Genomic DNA, 14,762 nt, shown 5'->3' on the forward strand with positions numbered 1-14,762 from the left:
GTGTGTGTGTGTGTGTGTGTGTGTGTGTTTTAGGAGATCGGAAGTCCCAGACGTGTGTTTTTGCACAAATGATATCAAAAGTGTTATGTATGAACATCAATAGCGTCATTTTCTATCTGCGTACCCGACGGTTTTATATGGCCTACACGTTATTCAAAACTGTAGTAAAACAAAATCGGCCATTGTCGCCTTCCTTCGAAGTCAGTTTGAAAATTAATTATATTGAAATAAAGTCTGCCTCTGGACTAGTCTATTTGGAATTGGGGGGTTGTTTGAATTCTTACGTAAAATACTTAAGGTAAAATGCTTGCTTCTAATGAAAAAAAAAACATGTGTGAAAATGTATAAGTATAATCCCCCTTGTAACACTGTAATGTCGTTCAAGAGGCTTGGCCTCCAAATTCAACACTCATCTCCGACAGTAAAATGTCTTTCCAAAGGCACAACGTTGGTCTGAGCTGAGCCTCGAATCCCCGAAAACGTAGTCTCGCGAATAGTTAGTCTTAGTAGAGGTTTTACGGCGCTCGCAACAGCATAAGGTCATATAAGCGCAAGAAGATTAGAGGTGTTACAAGAGAGTAGCACAGATTGTCTGTTTTCAGAAGTAAAATTAGTGAGGAAATGGCCGCCGAAGTTTGGTTACTTCCATAGCTTGAGAGTCCTTGCGGAAACTGAAAGTTGACACTTTTTGTGCCTTTAATCAATATTGGTCAACAAAATCCATATATAGAAACGCGTTTTTAAGTGGGTATAAAAGGCGCTGAGCCAAAAGAAAAAAAAAAAGAAGAAAATTAGAAAAATATTGCCGAACAGTCAGAAAATGCCACTTTCTTTGATTTCACAATTTTGACGTGTGCCTGATTTCATCACGATGCCTCACATATTAACTTACTAGTGTCGAAGATTAGAAGTGTTACAAGAGAATACTTGCAAACATAGAAAGGAGGCGAGATAGGGGCAATAAATGTTTGATCGGAGAGAAGAAGCCATCATACTAGATCACCCGCCAACCACCCGTGAAAACAAATTCCCTAGGCTTCTATAGAAAAAAAAAATATTAATAAGTTTAGTTTAGTGATGTCGTTTTCCCCTCTCATCCGACAGCCCAATAACAGCAAACACTCTTGCCCCAACATCGTAAGTAATAGTGAGCTGATCTTGAGGGGAGGACCTCTTGTTTGCAAAAACACTACCTTGCCCTGCCCTGCCCTGCCCTGCCCACTCTCAAATTCTCTTTTGCCCCCCCCCCCCCCCCAAGCTACTCGCATTTGGTGGATGAATGAAGAAAAACTAATTACCTGCCTTTAGTGATACCAAAAATGATATCTAAGTATGCGTAAATAAGTACAGGATGTGACAAGCAGGCTAAGCGCTTATAATACACATTATCTTTGAGTAGAATGTCTTTTTTTCAACAAGGGCGTATAGTTATGTCACCAAAAGTAATCAATTTAAATTAAGCTATTGTAATTAGGCATGGCTTATGAAAATTATCAAAAACAAAAAAATAAACAAAATCTGTCTATTTTTAATTTCATACGAAATCTACCGGGACCTAAGCTTCTGCAGCCTAAAAACGACGTTTTGCCCTTTGAGTACGCGGCAGTGGCAGTACTACAGCTTATGAGAAGATATTCGGAGACGTCTCCGGCGAGCACCCAGGAACTATTCGGAGACGCGACTCCCGCACACAGATGCACTTCTTTGGGGGATCAAACTGCGTATTGTTTGCTGCAGATCACACATATAGCTACTAAAACTGTTGCAAATCAATTTTTTTCAAGAGAATTTCAAACCTTACTGCAAAATAAAAAAAACTATGTGTTAAGATATGCTGGGATGTTGCGTTCCTCTCAGCCCCGATCGGCCTTAACAGACAGGGTCCTAAATCCGCCTTCTGAATGATATTATGGTGTCGATTGAAGGAAAAAAAAACACGTTTCTTTTCAGGTGAGACATTCGACAGCCCTTCAAATAGAGCTGAACGATCTTTTTGAGAATTCAAACCTCTGTCGCTTACATGGTATTTCTGACTGATAACAAGATTTAAAATTGTCACCATTGTTTTGTTTTGAGTTTTCCTTCAATTGTCTTTTTCTTGACCTGTTTGTCTAAAGATCCATTATCTAGTGAATTCAATAGGATTGGAAAACAATCACTTTTCGAACCTTCCTGAGAGCGAATAGATTTTTGAACTCTTGTTTTGAAATCGAAACAACAGAATATAATATCAGAAACAACTGGATTCGTTTTTTAGTGATTCATCTATCATTCATGTCCCTTTTTAAGTGAAACAGACCGCGGCTGTTTATGTTCTTTTCTGGCTATGTAAGATTGCTTTCCAAACGCCTAAAAAGTCTGGACTGCAGCTTTGGAAGTCATCGAAATTTGGCGGTGGTTTTCTTTTTCCTGCTAATTTTGCCTGTGACACCAATCAGCCCGTCCTCTTCCAGTCACGAATATCTCGACTTCTCTTCCAGTAAGATGAGTACTTTTTCATCCAAAGCAAGCAAAATCAACGAAAACGCTGTAAAATAATACCGATAACTCCATATACCCAAACATTGACCAGCGCCTGATTCCACCGCGTCGGGACACAGTGAGGCTTCAACTTAATTCAACCCGAGCAACGGAATTACTAACGACTGGCAAAAAAGAGGTTATGCTCCAACGGATTTTGCTAGAAAGTAATGCCGGAGTCTTGTGTCGAATTGATTGTGCGCCGTTGGATAGTGACATTGGGGCAGGTAGAATGAAGAGGTAGCCATACTAGAGTTGGTTATCAGCCTGGGCTGATAGGTACACTTCAGTTTTCTTTATTTCTCTGTCTGTCCTCCCACGGTCTGTCATGATTTAATTTATCTGTTTCTTTCTTACTATCTTTATCTCAGTCTTTCTCTGTGTGCCTTCTTGGCAGTCCGTTAATCGGTCAGTTTCCTTCTAGAAAAAATATTGCTCTCTCTCTCTCTCTCTCTCTCTCTCTCTCTCTCTCTCTCTCTCTCTCTCTCTCTCTCTCTCTCTCTCTCTCTATCTCTATCTGTCTCTCTTTTTCTTCATCTCTCTCTTTCTGTCTCTCTCTAATTCACACACACACACACACACACACACACACACACACACACACACACACACACACTCACACACACACGCGCGCACGCACACACACACACACACACACACATAAACACGATTCAGAGGGAGAGACAGGCGAACATAGAGAGGCTAAGAGAGAAAGAGAGAGAACAGGAGAGAGAGAGAGAGAGTGAGTGAGAGAGATACAAGGGAGATAGAGTGAAAGAGAAAAAGGCAGAGAGAAAAAGAGAGATCGAGAGAGAGAGAGAGAGAGAGAGAGAGAGAGAGAGAGAGGGGGGGGGGGGACAGAGACTGAGAATGTGAAAGAGAGAGAGAGAGAGAGAGAGAGAGAGGGGGGGGGGAGAGGGAGAGAGATATAGAGGCGCTCTCAAGCACAAAACAATGTCATTGTCATGCTCTGCTGGGAACATTTCGACTACAACCCACCACTTCCACAGACCACCACCCTATACCTCCATCCCTCCCTTTCCCCTCCTTCTCTCCTGTCTTCCCCTGCGCGCGCGCACAGATAGCATAATACCACACTGAGACGAGCATTTTAGTCATTCAACCACACTTTTTTAAGGGGGCACTTTAAAAACTAAACACGATTTCACGTTATTCGTTTACATTTTAGGTTAAGTGTTTATTACCTCAAATTTGAAAAGCCAGTCTAGAACATGCATACTACTATGAAATAATAATGCAAATTCCTCTTTTTGGCTTGATGGAGAGAGGATCGGAGACAGCTTTGCCTGTGGTCTGCCGCTGTTCGAACATTGTGTACTCGGGGTTGCTAGAGAGTTTACCGAAGCGAGACCCGAGCGCTCCAAGAGTGTAGGCCTATAAAAAAACCTCTCGAGTCAAGACGAGACTGGGAAAAAAATCCACATCCCTGTATAAAACTCACGCCTCGAGTGGATTCCCCGTCGCAGTCTCATTGGACTCTCACACGAAATTATGGAAGTGAAAGGAGCAGCCGTTTTCTTTCTGGTAGTCTCAGGTAGGATGTCTTCTTCTATCGTCGTCTTCATCATTAACATAATCGTTAATCGTTGTAGGGAGAAACTGGAACTAATGGGGTTCCTTTTAAAGATGTTCATTTTATTCGTGGACTCAAGAATACATTGATGAATTAATGTAAAAAGGCTCGATATTTCGTTATAGTTTTCTTTCACAAGAGAGTAAAGTTTATGTATATACTAACTCGTTTTGATAGTTCAGTACTTAGATTTTTGCTAAATTGCAAACGTACTATCACCACCATCATCACCATGTCACTTCCAAAACTCTAAGATCACTTGATTGTACATCCATCTCCGATAGGACCAAGCTGTGTTGGGAAGAAAGCCGTAAAAACTCTCCAAAATATCCCAAGTTCAACAAGGCTCCTTTAGGGATTCGAACCATGGCCATCCATTTCTTTCGCAGTTTGGTCTGCTTCTCCACACTTGACATTTGAAGGGGTCAAATGAAAAACAGGTTAAGTCAAATTTATTGCTCCCGATCCCACAACAAGAAACCGTATTAAAAACTTTTAAAAGATGAACTTGGCTTGCTCTTAAGTTGATTTGATGTAATAAAAATTATACATTTATTTATGAATACCCTAGTTGGTTTTCATTGGGCTGGTTCCATGGGGGTATTTTACAGGTGCCATTGTAACATAACGGTTTCCCCAGCAGCATATTTTTCCTACCTCATTCCTACCGGCTGGGTGGTTCACACATGTGCACTTTTGTATAGAGAAATACTGGCTGGGTGGATCACACCCGTACACTTTTGTATAGAGAAATACTGGCTGGGTGGTTCACACCCGTACACTTTTGTATAGAGAAATACTGGCTGGGTGGTTCACACCCGTACACTTAAATAATTATGCAGGGCGGTGCAAACAAATGCACTCGGCACTATTTTTCGTTTTAGTAAGCGTTTTACAGCATTGCAATACAATTTTTTTTAAAGTAATAAGTGTTAAAGATTAGAGGTGTCACAAAAGAGTAACAAACTCGAAAGAGAAGGAGAGGTAAAGACGACAGATATTTGATTGGAAAGAAGAAGCAAACTACACTAGAGCACCCGTCAGCCACCCACTGGCATTTTCTTTCTATATATTATATTATCTATTATCTATTTGTGGTGGCCGAATTTTGCTATTCAAACGGCTTTTTAATGGCTGCATCGATCGACATGCAGTTTTCGCCCAAAGATTCTTTAAAATATTCCCCAGATCTTGACGCCCTTCGTTTTTTCAGTTTTGAGACAGTTTTGCTGCAAACAGCTAAATTTCTTTATTTCGCTGATCGCTTTTGTAGGCCGACGCTTTTGTCTCTGTCATTTGAGAAAAATCCGCCAGGTTTGTTTATTCCATATTTCAAGTCGTACTTCCCTTCGATACTCTCGCGCATTGTCGCGCAATAGTGAGCACTGTTTTAAGTGTGTGACCCGTATAGATCTAGCCTATATTTTCTTTTTTTTTTACTTGCTGCTAAATTCGACTGTGATCCTTTCGTTTGGTGCCCATTATCGCTTTTTCTGGACTCCTTTGTCAAATTCTTTTTCTTGCTTCTGGGAACAATGTCAAAAGGTCTTAGATTAGAATCTATATCTAGGTCTAGATAGCGCCTGACCATGCAGAAAATAAAACGGCGTTCTACAGTTGGAACCCCTCGCGCTCGCAAAGGTGGAGGTGGTCTAGATCAACAACAAAATGATGGGGACTCTCTAGATCTAAATCTCCCAAAAGCATTCCTCTTGAGTGCCAATTCGTTTCAGTACGAGTGCTACATTGGGACACTGACGACACAGTGTACACACTGCCTGGCCATAAGATTTCCATATTAAACACAAGGTATGTGCTGTAGCAATGGCAAAGTTGATCTGCATTAATTTCCCAAACCACCTCCTGAACTGCAAATCCTTCTGTCTGATGTGTCGACACTGTCTACTCAATTTCTGGAGAAAATCAGGCTGTACAACAATTGCCTTCAGCTCACATCCATGGGCTATACCGATGCAACCCTCAATGGATGGAATCCTCAGTTTTGCGTGCAGGGTTAAGTATATCATCGTATTGGCTCTCTCCTTCCTGCCACCGAAAATGAGCATTCATTTCTACAATTTTATTTCATGGAAAGTGATGCAGCCTCAGAGCGCAGAAACAGTCTTTTCCAAGGACTTGAACCAGGGATAATTTCTGATCTTCAAGCCCTGTTGCTTTGCCATAATTCGTATGTCATACATCTGAAATGTGCATATGAATTTGCTCGCTCACAATTCAACTCTTATGTCATCGTCATCAGTGAACAGGCAAGGCCCCCTGGAGAGCATGAAAGAAGATTTAATGCCCCTTCGTCTTCATATGATGTGCAAAATAAATCTGTTGTTGTGCTAAACACAAACTGAGTACCTGTTCATTCCGTTCAAGGAAATGGTACTCAGCAGTGCTTTAGAGTACCTGACCGTGATTCCAAGTACGTTTTGTGACACGGGCAGGCTTACTCGCTGGCGGGACCTAGTGTCAAACAACCTGGACAGTTTTCTTAAAAAGCAGTCAGTCACCTGCTGAATCATATCAGATTTGATTATAAAAAATCAGGATACTACAACGAGCCTTGGACAAGTTTACTCCCATCCGCGATTTTTTGGATTCTTTCCACACCAGCCTAGCTAAGCACTGCCACCATGGGCTGACCATCACTGCGGATGAACAGTTAGTTCCATTCCGTGGGTGATGCAGTTTCATCCAGTACATCCCAAGCAAACCAGACAAATATATGGAAATAAAATCTTCAAAGTTTGTGACTCTGAAAGCAGCTATCCACTTAGAGGCTTCCCCTATTTGGGCAAAGAGCACATAGGACCAAGACCAGTCACAGAGAACAACAGTGCCGTTGGTTCTAACACTAATGTAAAGCTGACTCAAGACTTCAAGGGCAGTGGCAGAAATATCACGTCTGACAATTTGTTTTTACCAGTCTTAACTTGGCTAAAGTACTTGTAAAAGACAACCTTACTATGGTAGGCACAGTTAGGAGAAACAAAAAATTTCTCTGCCTGTGAACTTCCAGTCAAAAAAAGAACTTGGCTCTTTCGGAGTCATCAGGTATCTCGGAAGAATGCATCTCTGGTCTCCTATCAAAACAAGAAACAAAAAATGTCCTTCTCCTCAGTACAATGCACTTTGCTCTTGGAAGATCTGGGTACAAAAGAAAGCCTGAAATTGTCCTGCGTTATAAACAGAACCAAAGGTGGGTTGGATTCAATGGACCAAATGGTTGATGCTTTCACTGTGAATCGTAAGACAAAGGGATGGCCCCTTGTGGTCTTTTTCAACATCATCGACCTCAGTTCCATTGCTTCGCATGTCATTTGGCAAGCCAAGCTCCCCCAATGACAAACTTTCACACGCAGACAACAGGCAGCTCACCAACATGGTTGTCTAGCAGATCATACGGCGCTCAGCTGTCTCGACACTCAATCTACCAATCTAACAAAATACCGAGACAATGCTTCAGTCTCTGAGACCCACTGAAGTGTCGTCTGTTCTAATCCAAAGTCAAAGGAAGAGGTCCAAGCCAAATGACTAGTCTCCTGGGTCTCAAAAGCAAAATAGATGTGTGCTGTGCATGGCCAAAAAGAACCGGAAGACAAAGTTTCGATGCCAGAAGTGTGATTGTCACAGTTGTAAAGACCACTCAGTTCGTCTTTGCACTGTCTGTTTTTAAGAACACAATTTCCTTTTAAATCTTTCATTCTTTGTGCAGGCGCAAGACCCACAAGTGGTGTTGCAATCACACCGCTAGCTGGACATCAGCTTGTCTCCTTATTTCTGTTCATGTTTCAAGTTTCTGTTGAAAATTTAAAGTGTTTCCATGTATTTCATACCTCTGTAACTTTTTTCATAAGACATGTTTGACACTTATTAGTTGGGATTGTTTCACATACAACTATTGACCTGCCAGATCCTTCTCTTTATAAAGTCTATAGAAAGTGCACGAGTGTCGACCATCCAGCCAGTATTTCTTTACAAAAAAAGTGTATGGGTGTACAACACCCGCATTGTAAGAATCGCCATAAAAATTTTTGAACAGTAGTCACCTCCCATACATTTATTATATGAACATTTCTGATAGATCACAGCGTTAAATACACCACATTTGAGGATTACATAGAAGAAAAAGTGTGTGGATTGAACGCAGTCGGAGTTATTATGTCCTTACAAAGTGGTCAGGTGGGTGTACATGTATTGCACCCAGCCGGTAGGGAAAGGGATAAGGGCAAGTACCCTGATTAATTTTCTTTTCTTAAGGGGGGGGGGCTACACCCCCAAAATCAAAATTCTGCTCAAAATCATGGAATTTGAGTTGTAGGCATTTTTAACTTCCTCAACCTCTCCTACAACTATTTCATGGCATAAGAACCCCCAAAAATCGTATTTTTTCCCATACCGGGCATGTTTTGTAACCGCCATTTCCTCATAAAGTCAGTATTTTATTTTTCTTTATCGGCCGTTGTCTCAAAATGCTACTTTTGTCTATACTTTTTTGAATAACTCCATCATTTTTCATCCAATCTTCATGAAATTTTCACAGAATGAAGAAAAGAGGTAATACTAAAAATTTCTTTGTTGAATTTTTGATATATGGAATAGATTTTTGTTGGTGGTGTCTGGAGCGTGGATTTTCACGGATTTTTCGCAAACTTGAACACTACCTCAGGAAAAATTCATTAAAAATGTTCTAATCCGATTAGGAAAAAAACAACTGACAAATTTTTAGATCTTATGTTTGTAAACACGCATGCAAAAAAACAATCAATTTCCATGAGTGATGAGAGCGGTATTTATTACGTAAGACATGTCAATAAAATCCAATATGGCGGCGTATCCATGGAAACGAAACTTTTTTCTCAAATTTGATTGCGGATTTCAAGACTCCTTACTATGCTTGTTATATGTGTGAAATGTGGTAAAATTCGGACCAGTAATAAGCGAGATAGCCTCCAGGTGTAGCCCCCCCCCCCCCCCCCCCCCTTAAAACATTGATGTATCTTGTTTTTAACTTAAACCCATTGACCAATGCATATGATGTAGCAATAGCGGTAATGTACTTTTCTGTTGCACAAAGTAGACCCATCGAGTTCGATCCCCTAGTGGGGAGAAATCTTTATCGAGTATCTCGGACTTCCTCTTGGGATCTTGTATCCCTCTAAGCCCCGGTTGGCCATGATAGGCAGGGTCAGAAACCCGCCACATAAATCATCTAACTTGTGTCGTTGACGATGGGAGTATAGAATAAAAACACCTATATTCCGACGGTTCAGTTCAAGAAACGCATATGTCACATTTGTGAGGCAGCGTGGTGGAATCAGGCTTTCGTCAAAATAATGAAAATGAAGAAATATGCATATTTCTTCAGGTTTGTGAATTTTTAACAAATTTTTGTTTTTTGGTTCAACACCTTTCATGCCCACTAAAGAACGCATTTCTGTGGGATTTTTTTACTGAAAAACGTTGATTAAAGGTACAATAAATGTAAATTTTCAGTTGCCACGGACTCTTAAGCTAACGAAATAACTAATCTTTGGCTGCCATTTTCTCACTAATTTTACCTCTGAAAACATGTAACCCCCACCCCTTTCATTCGCAAATATCTCGACCTGTATTCAAGATAAATGAATATTTTTTAATCCAAATAAAGACAACTGAACAAGCTTTAAGATGATACCAATAAGTCTACATGTCCAAAAATTGACGAGAGCCTGATTCCACCACGCTGCCTCACATTTGTCTTAAACTCGACGTTTTGTGTGCTTTTCTGTAGACGCAGATCTTTCTCCGCCACATATTCTTTTCGGCTTGAGGATAGGGCTGTAAATAAGTCATTTACAGTCAGATCCTCACATCGTAAATATGTGATGAAGAAAAATCTGCAGCAAAGGTAAAAGAAAAAAAATCGATTTAAAAAAAAGTGGTATACGGTATTCTTGAACTGAACCGTCGATATTAAAAAAAGAGGATTGTTTTTAAAATTACACATCTTTTATGAAAGCCAACAAAACTTAACCCCTTCATTTTCTCCCACAGCTGTGACAAATGTATCGGAGTGCATAGTGGAACCTTTCCTGGCTACTACGCAGAAGAGCTACTCTATCTCTGCGGGGCCTGCCACGTACGATCAAATATCGACGGCGTGTCCTGATGGGTGGCAACCTCTGACCGTGAAAAATAACCAAGAGTTTCAGACAATTCGAAATTTTCTGTCGGACGGCACAAATTTTGTTGGTCATGATCTATGGCTGGTGATTAAAAAAGTAAGTGGTTTGTACTGTTTATGTTTTAAATGTTAGTGTCCCCCCCCAACTTTCTACAAAAATAATTAATAAATTAAATGAAGAAATTAAGAATAGACACAATGTAGATCATTTAGGAGGCAGGCTCCCGACTCTGCCTCGAAGAGCCACCCAAGGCTGAGAACGATACAACATCCGAGCAGAACGACTGAGATGCTCTTTAACTACAATTTTCTCTCCACTAGTTAATCGAACTCGAGTCTCCTGCGTATACCAGCGAAGCACCTAACCACCACACCACAGATCTACTAATGCAATGCATCTAAACGATTGTAGAGCGTATAGAGCCTGCTGTTGAAAAGGAATTTTTCCCTCTACAAAGTTTTCGAGCGAGGACTGATAGGTCCTGATCACTATTTTTCGAGAGAATTAGGACGTTTCACTGCCCCCAAGATTTGGAACTCACTACGTGGAAATTAAGAGGGATCAAATTTTTTATTTTGTTCAAAAGTCAGCTCAAGTTATTTCTGTTTTTGGATTATAGATAGATAGAGAAGATTTTTTCAGTCCGAACGAAATGACAATGTGCTGTTTTTGTGTTGCTCCTATATTTATTATTGCCGTGGGCCCTGGGCCCGTAATCTTTAACCGAGGTTGAGCCTGATATAAGTACCACATTAAATCAGACAAAGACACAGAGACGGACAGAGACACCGAGAAAGTGAGAAAGAGAGAGAGACAGACAGATAGATACAGAGAGACAGACAGAGACAGGGAGAGAGAGAGAGAGAGAGAGAGAGAGGAGTGAGAGAGAGATTGGTTTGAGGAGAAACAGTTTCACTTCACTCAGCATTGTAATCAAATTTGGTTGAAATTCAATCGAATATTTCAGACCCACAAGCTGCAACTGATATCACAGATTAAGAAACTGCAATAAGACAAAAAATCACAATTTTGGATTTAGTACATCCGAAAAGCTGGTAGACGAAACAATTATAATTTATCAAAAAATCTGTGCTCTCATTTCAGGACAACAACACTTTCTATTGGAAGGAAGCGGAAATCAGTGCAAGGTTCTGGAAGAATTATGACAACACCGAAAAAAAAGACAGTGATAGTAGTTGTCCTCCAAACTGTGTGTTCCTATCAGACACCCATCCCGGTTATGAAGGTCGAACATTATACAAGTACCGTCTTATAAATGTGTGCTGCAGCAATAAATACAAAGTTCTCTGTGAAAGTGCAGTATGCCCGGATAATGCCTGGGGTACGGGTTGCGTGAATAAACCGCCGGCGCCAAATATTATCTTTTCCGAGAACCCCGTAATCGTTCCCGGACACAGGGTCACGATTGTGTGTTCATACAACACTACACTGTCAGTGTCAGAAGCCGAGACGTACAGAAGGACGTACAGATGGTACTTCAACGATGTTCATCACGAAAAATCGAAAACTGACTCTTTGTATATCAGCAGTTTCGGTTCTGAAAATGAAGGGCGGTATCATTGTTCCTACATGGATGACTCGGTTGAGTCATTAAAAAGTCAGGTTCTTGGACTTACTCTTGATTCAAATCTGTCCCAGCCGAAAGTAACGACCGCAAGCACTCGCTTTGAAATTGGAAGCAACGTTACTTTTTCTTGCACAGCTGTCGTTGTGAACAATGGACTTGCTTATTCCTGGGAGAAAGATGGGCACGTTATACCCGACCAGGCAGGGTCTACTCTGCAAGTGACCCACATTCAGCTGGCGAACTCTGCTAATTACTCGTGTGCAGTACAGAACAAGACCACCCATCGTCTGTCTCTGTACAGTGAGCATGTTGGAATTCAAGTTTTCATTCCCGCTCCAATTCTTATTGCTCGCAGACTTAACGGTGACGACCAAGACGACACGTTAAATAGAGGTGATCTACATTTGTTTGAAGGTGATGCACTGGAAGTTGTTTGTTCGTCTATTGTTGAAGGATCGTACGGCTGGTATCGAGAGAAAGGTTTTATCAAGAAGACCGAAAAACAAACGTATACTGTTGAGAAATTCCAACCTAACCAGGAAGGGCCTGTATGGTGCGATGTGGAAGTGAGTGGCGTTCTGTCAGAGAAAAGTAATAGATTAGATCTCGTGTACACATTGCGAACTCCTACATTGTTTGTTGATGCTGAACAGGTTTGGCTGGGGTCCACTGTTTCGATGACTTGCTCCACTCTCGACAAGGACGTGGAGTCTTATATTATGTGGAAGGGAGACGATGAACTTTATGACACTTACTCGCCTTTGAATATACACACCGTGGAGAACTTCAAGTCAGACTATTTCGGCAACTATTCGTGCAGAGCAAAAGTAAACGGTAGTTGGTCCGCCTACAGCAAGGCTGTGACTCTAACCCATGTAAACCCGAAGCTAACGACTGAAAACACATCCGTAAACCATGGTGAAAACGTAGAGCTGACTTGCAACGTCCCAGGGGATCGTGACGCCATCAAATTCTCATGGACACTTGATAACGTCACGATACCGGAAGAGAAAAACGCTACTTTGCGACTGCCAGACTTTTCCAGAACCGACTTGGGAACGTACAAGTGCGCAGTCGCTGACGGCAGCCATGTTCGCGAGAGTAACGTCATTGAGATGACTTTTTTTTCATCCCGCCCTATGCTCCAGTCTCCTCTAACGGACGTACCATTCGGCACGACGCTGAAGCTTCACTGTCTCGCAACCAACAAAACTCACAACTTGTACCGCTGGATAAAAAGTGACAAGTCGCTCGCACAGGGACCAAACTCTGCTTTTGAGATCAAAGAGTTTGTGGAAGAAGACGATGGAATCTATCGCTGTCTGACCTCATTTAACGGTCTGGTCTGGGAGTCAAGCTGTGAACAGCATCTAACGGCTATCCCACGCACTTCATTATGTCACTGCAAATGTCCTAAAAACCCGGCACCTGTCAAAATTCTCATGGATACAGAAGAAGAAGAACAAGAAAAAGTCATTTTGGTTGAAACCCTCGAGATTGAGAAAACGTCGCTGTCTTCTGTGGCTAGGAAAGTAACATCCGCCCCTGACACTCGCCCCTCCAGTATGTCGGTCGGGGTTGTTGCCATAGTGATGTTGAGCTTAGTCTTTGGCTCTCTCATCCTCTTTGATGCTATTAGTGTTGTGAAATTTATTTTTAGCAAATACTCGCAGGCATACGCCAGAGCGAAAGTGGGAACGACTGAGAATGGTGCGTGACGTAGTGATTTTTGCTTTCTCTAGCAACAAAACGCACAAATCTTGCTGAAGTGCGAGTATCTATCGTTTTATCACGATGACGGGTCCGGTAGCCTAAACACTTTGCTACCTTCAATTACAAAGTTCTATCTGACATCAATGGCTTTTTGGAGTTACTTAGACCAGGGGGTCAGAAACCAAATATTCTGTCGGCTATAATCTATCAAAATCATTAGATTATTCGGAGTCATCATCAAGATATTCAAAGCATTGCATTCGAAAAAAACTTAACATTTTGTCAAATTTCTCAACAAACCTAGATCTACGTACTGAGCAGATAGAACTTTGCAATTCTAAGGAAGCGATTGGCTACCGACGCCAGGGTTAAAACTGGAAAAGGGGGGGGGGGGGGGTTGGTAAGACGTGCTTTACGGCGCTCGTAACTGCATAAGGACATGAGCGCGTGGGACACATTCAATATTTTAATTTTAGAAGGAATTAATGTTTAAACTATGACATCATTTATCAAAAAAGGCGAGACAATAACATTGACTTCCGAAAGGACAGAACTAAGAGGAACAGTATAAAGTATAAGTATAAGTGGTGTAGCGGCGAGATGTTTCGCTGGTGCATGCAAGAGGCCCGAGTTCCATTTCCGAGTGGAAAGGGTTTTTCTAATTCTCATTGAGTATCTTGGTTTTTCTGCCGGGATGTTGTATCCCACTCAGCACGGTTTGGCCTGGACAGGCAGAGTCGAAATCTCGCCTCTTAAATGATCTAAACTGTGTCGAGAAGGGAGGGGGGCGTAAACGACCAACATAAAAAAGAGAACTGAGAGTAGAACCTTGCTTGAGAACCAACTTAATGTACGATTGAGTAACTATTCAGACTCGCACTTCTTCCTTGTCTTTTTAGTGTTTTTTTATGCCGCCGTAAATTTTATAAATTTGAACCTTGATACATGTACCTTTTTTATTTAATGTCAGATTTTAATATTTTTAACGGTGTATTTTTTCCATTTCTACAATTCTGTTCGATCCAAACAAAACAAAAAAAATCTATTACATGGTAGATCAAAATGGTGCACTGGTAAAGTGACACCCTCCCCCCCCCCCCAAACCCTTCACAAACACATACATGTACACACACACACACACACACACACACACACACACACACACACACAC

Source organism: Aplysia californica, unplaced genomic scaffold (genome assembly GCF_000002075.1).
Source record: "Aplysia californica isolate F4 #8 unplaced genomic scaffold, AplCal3.0 scaffold00011, whole genome shotgun sequence".
NCBI classification, from domain to species: Eukaryota; Metazoa; Mollusca; class Gastropoda; order Aplysiida; family Aplysiidae; genus Aplysia; species Aplysia californica.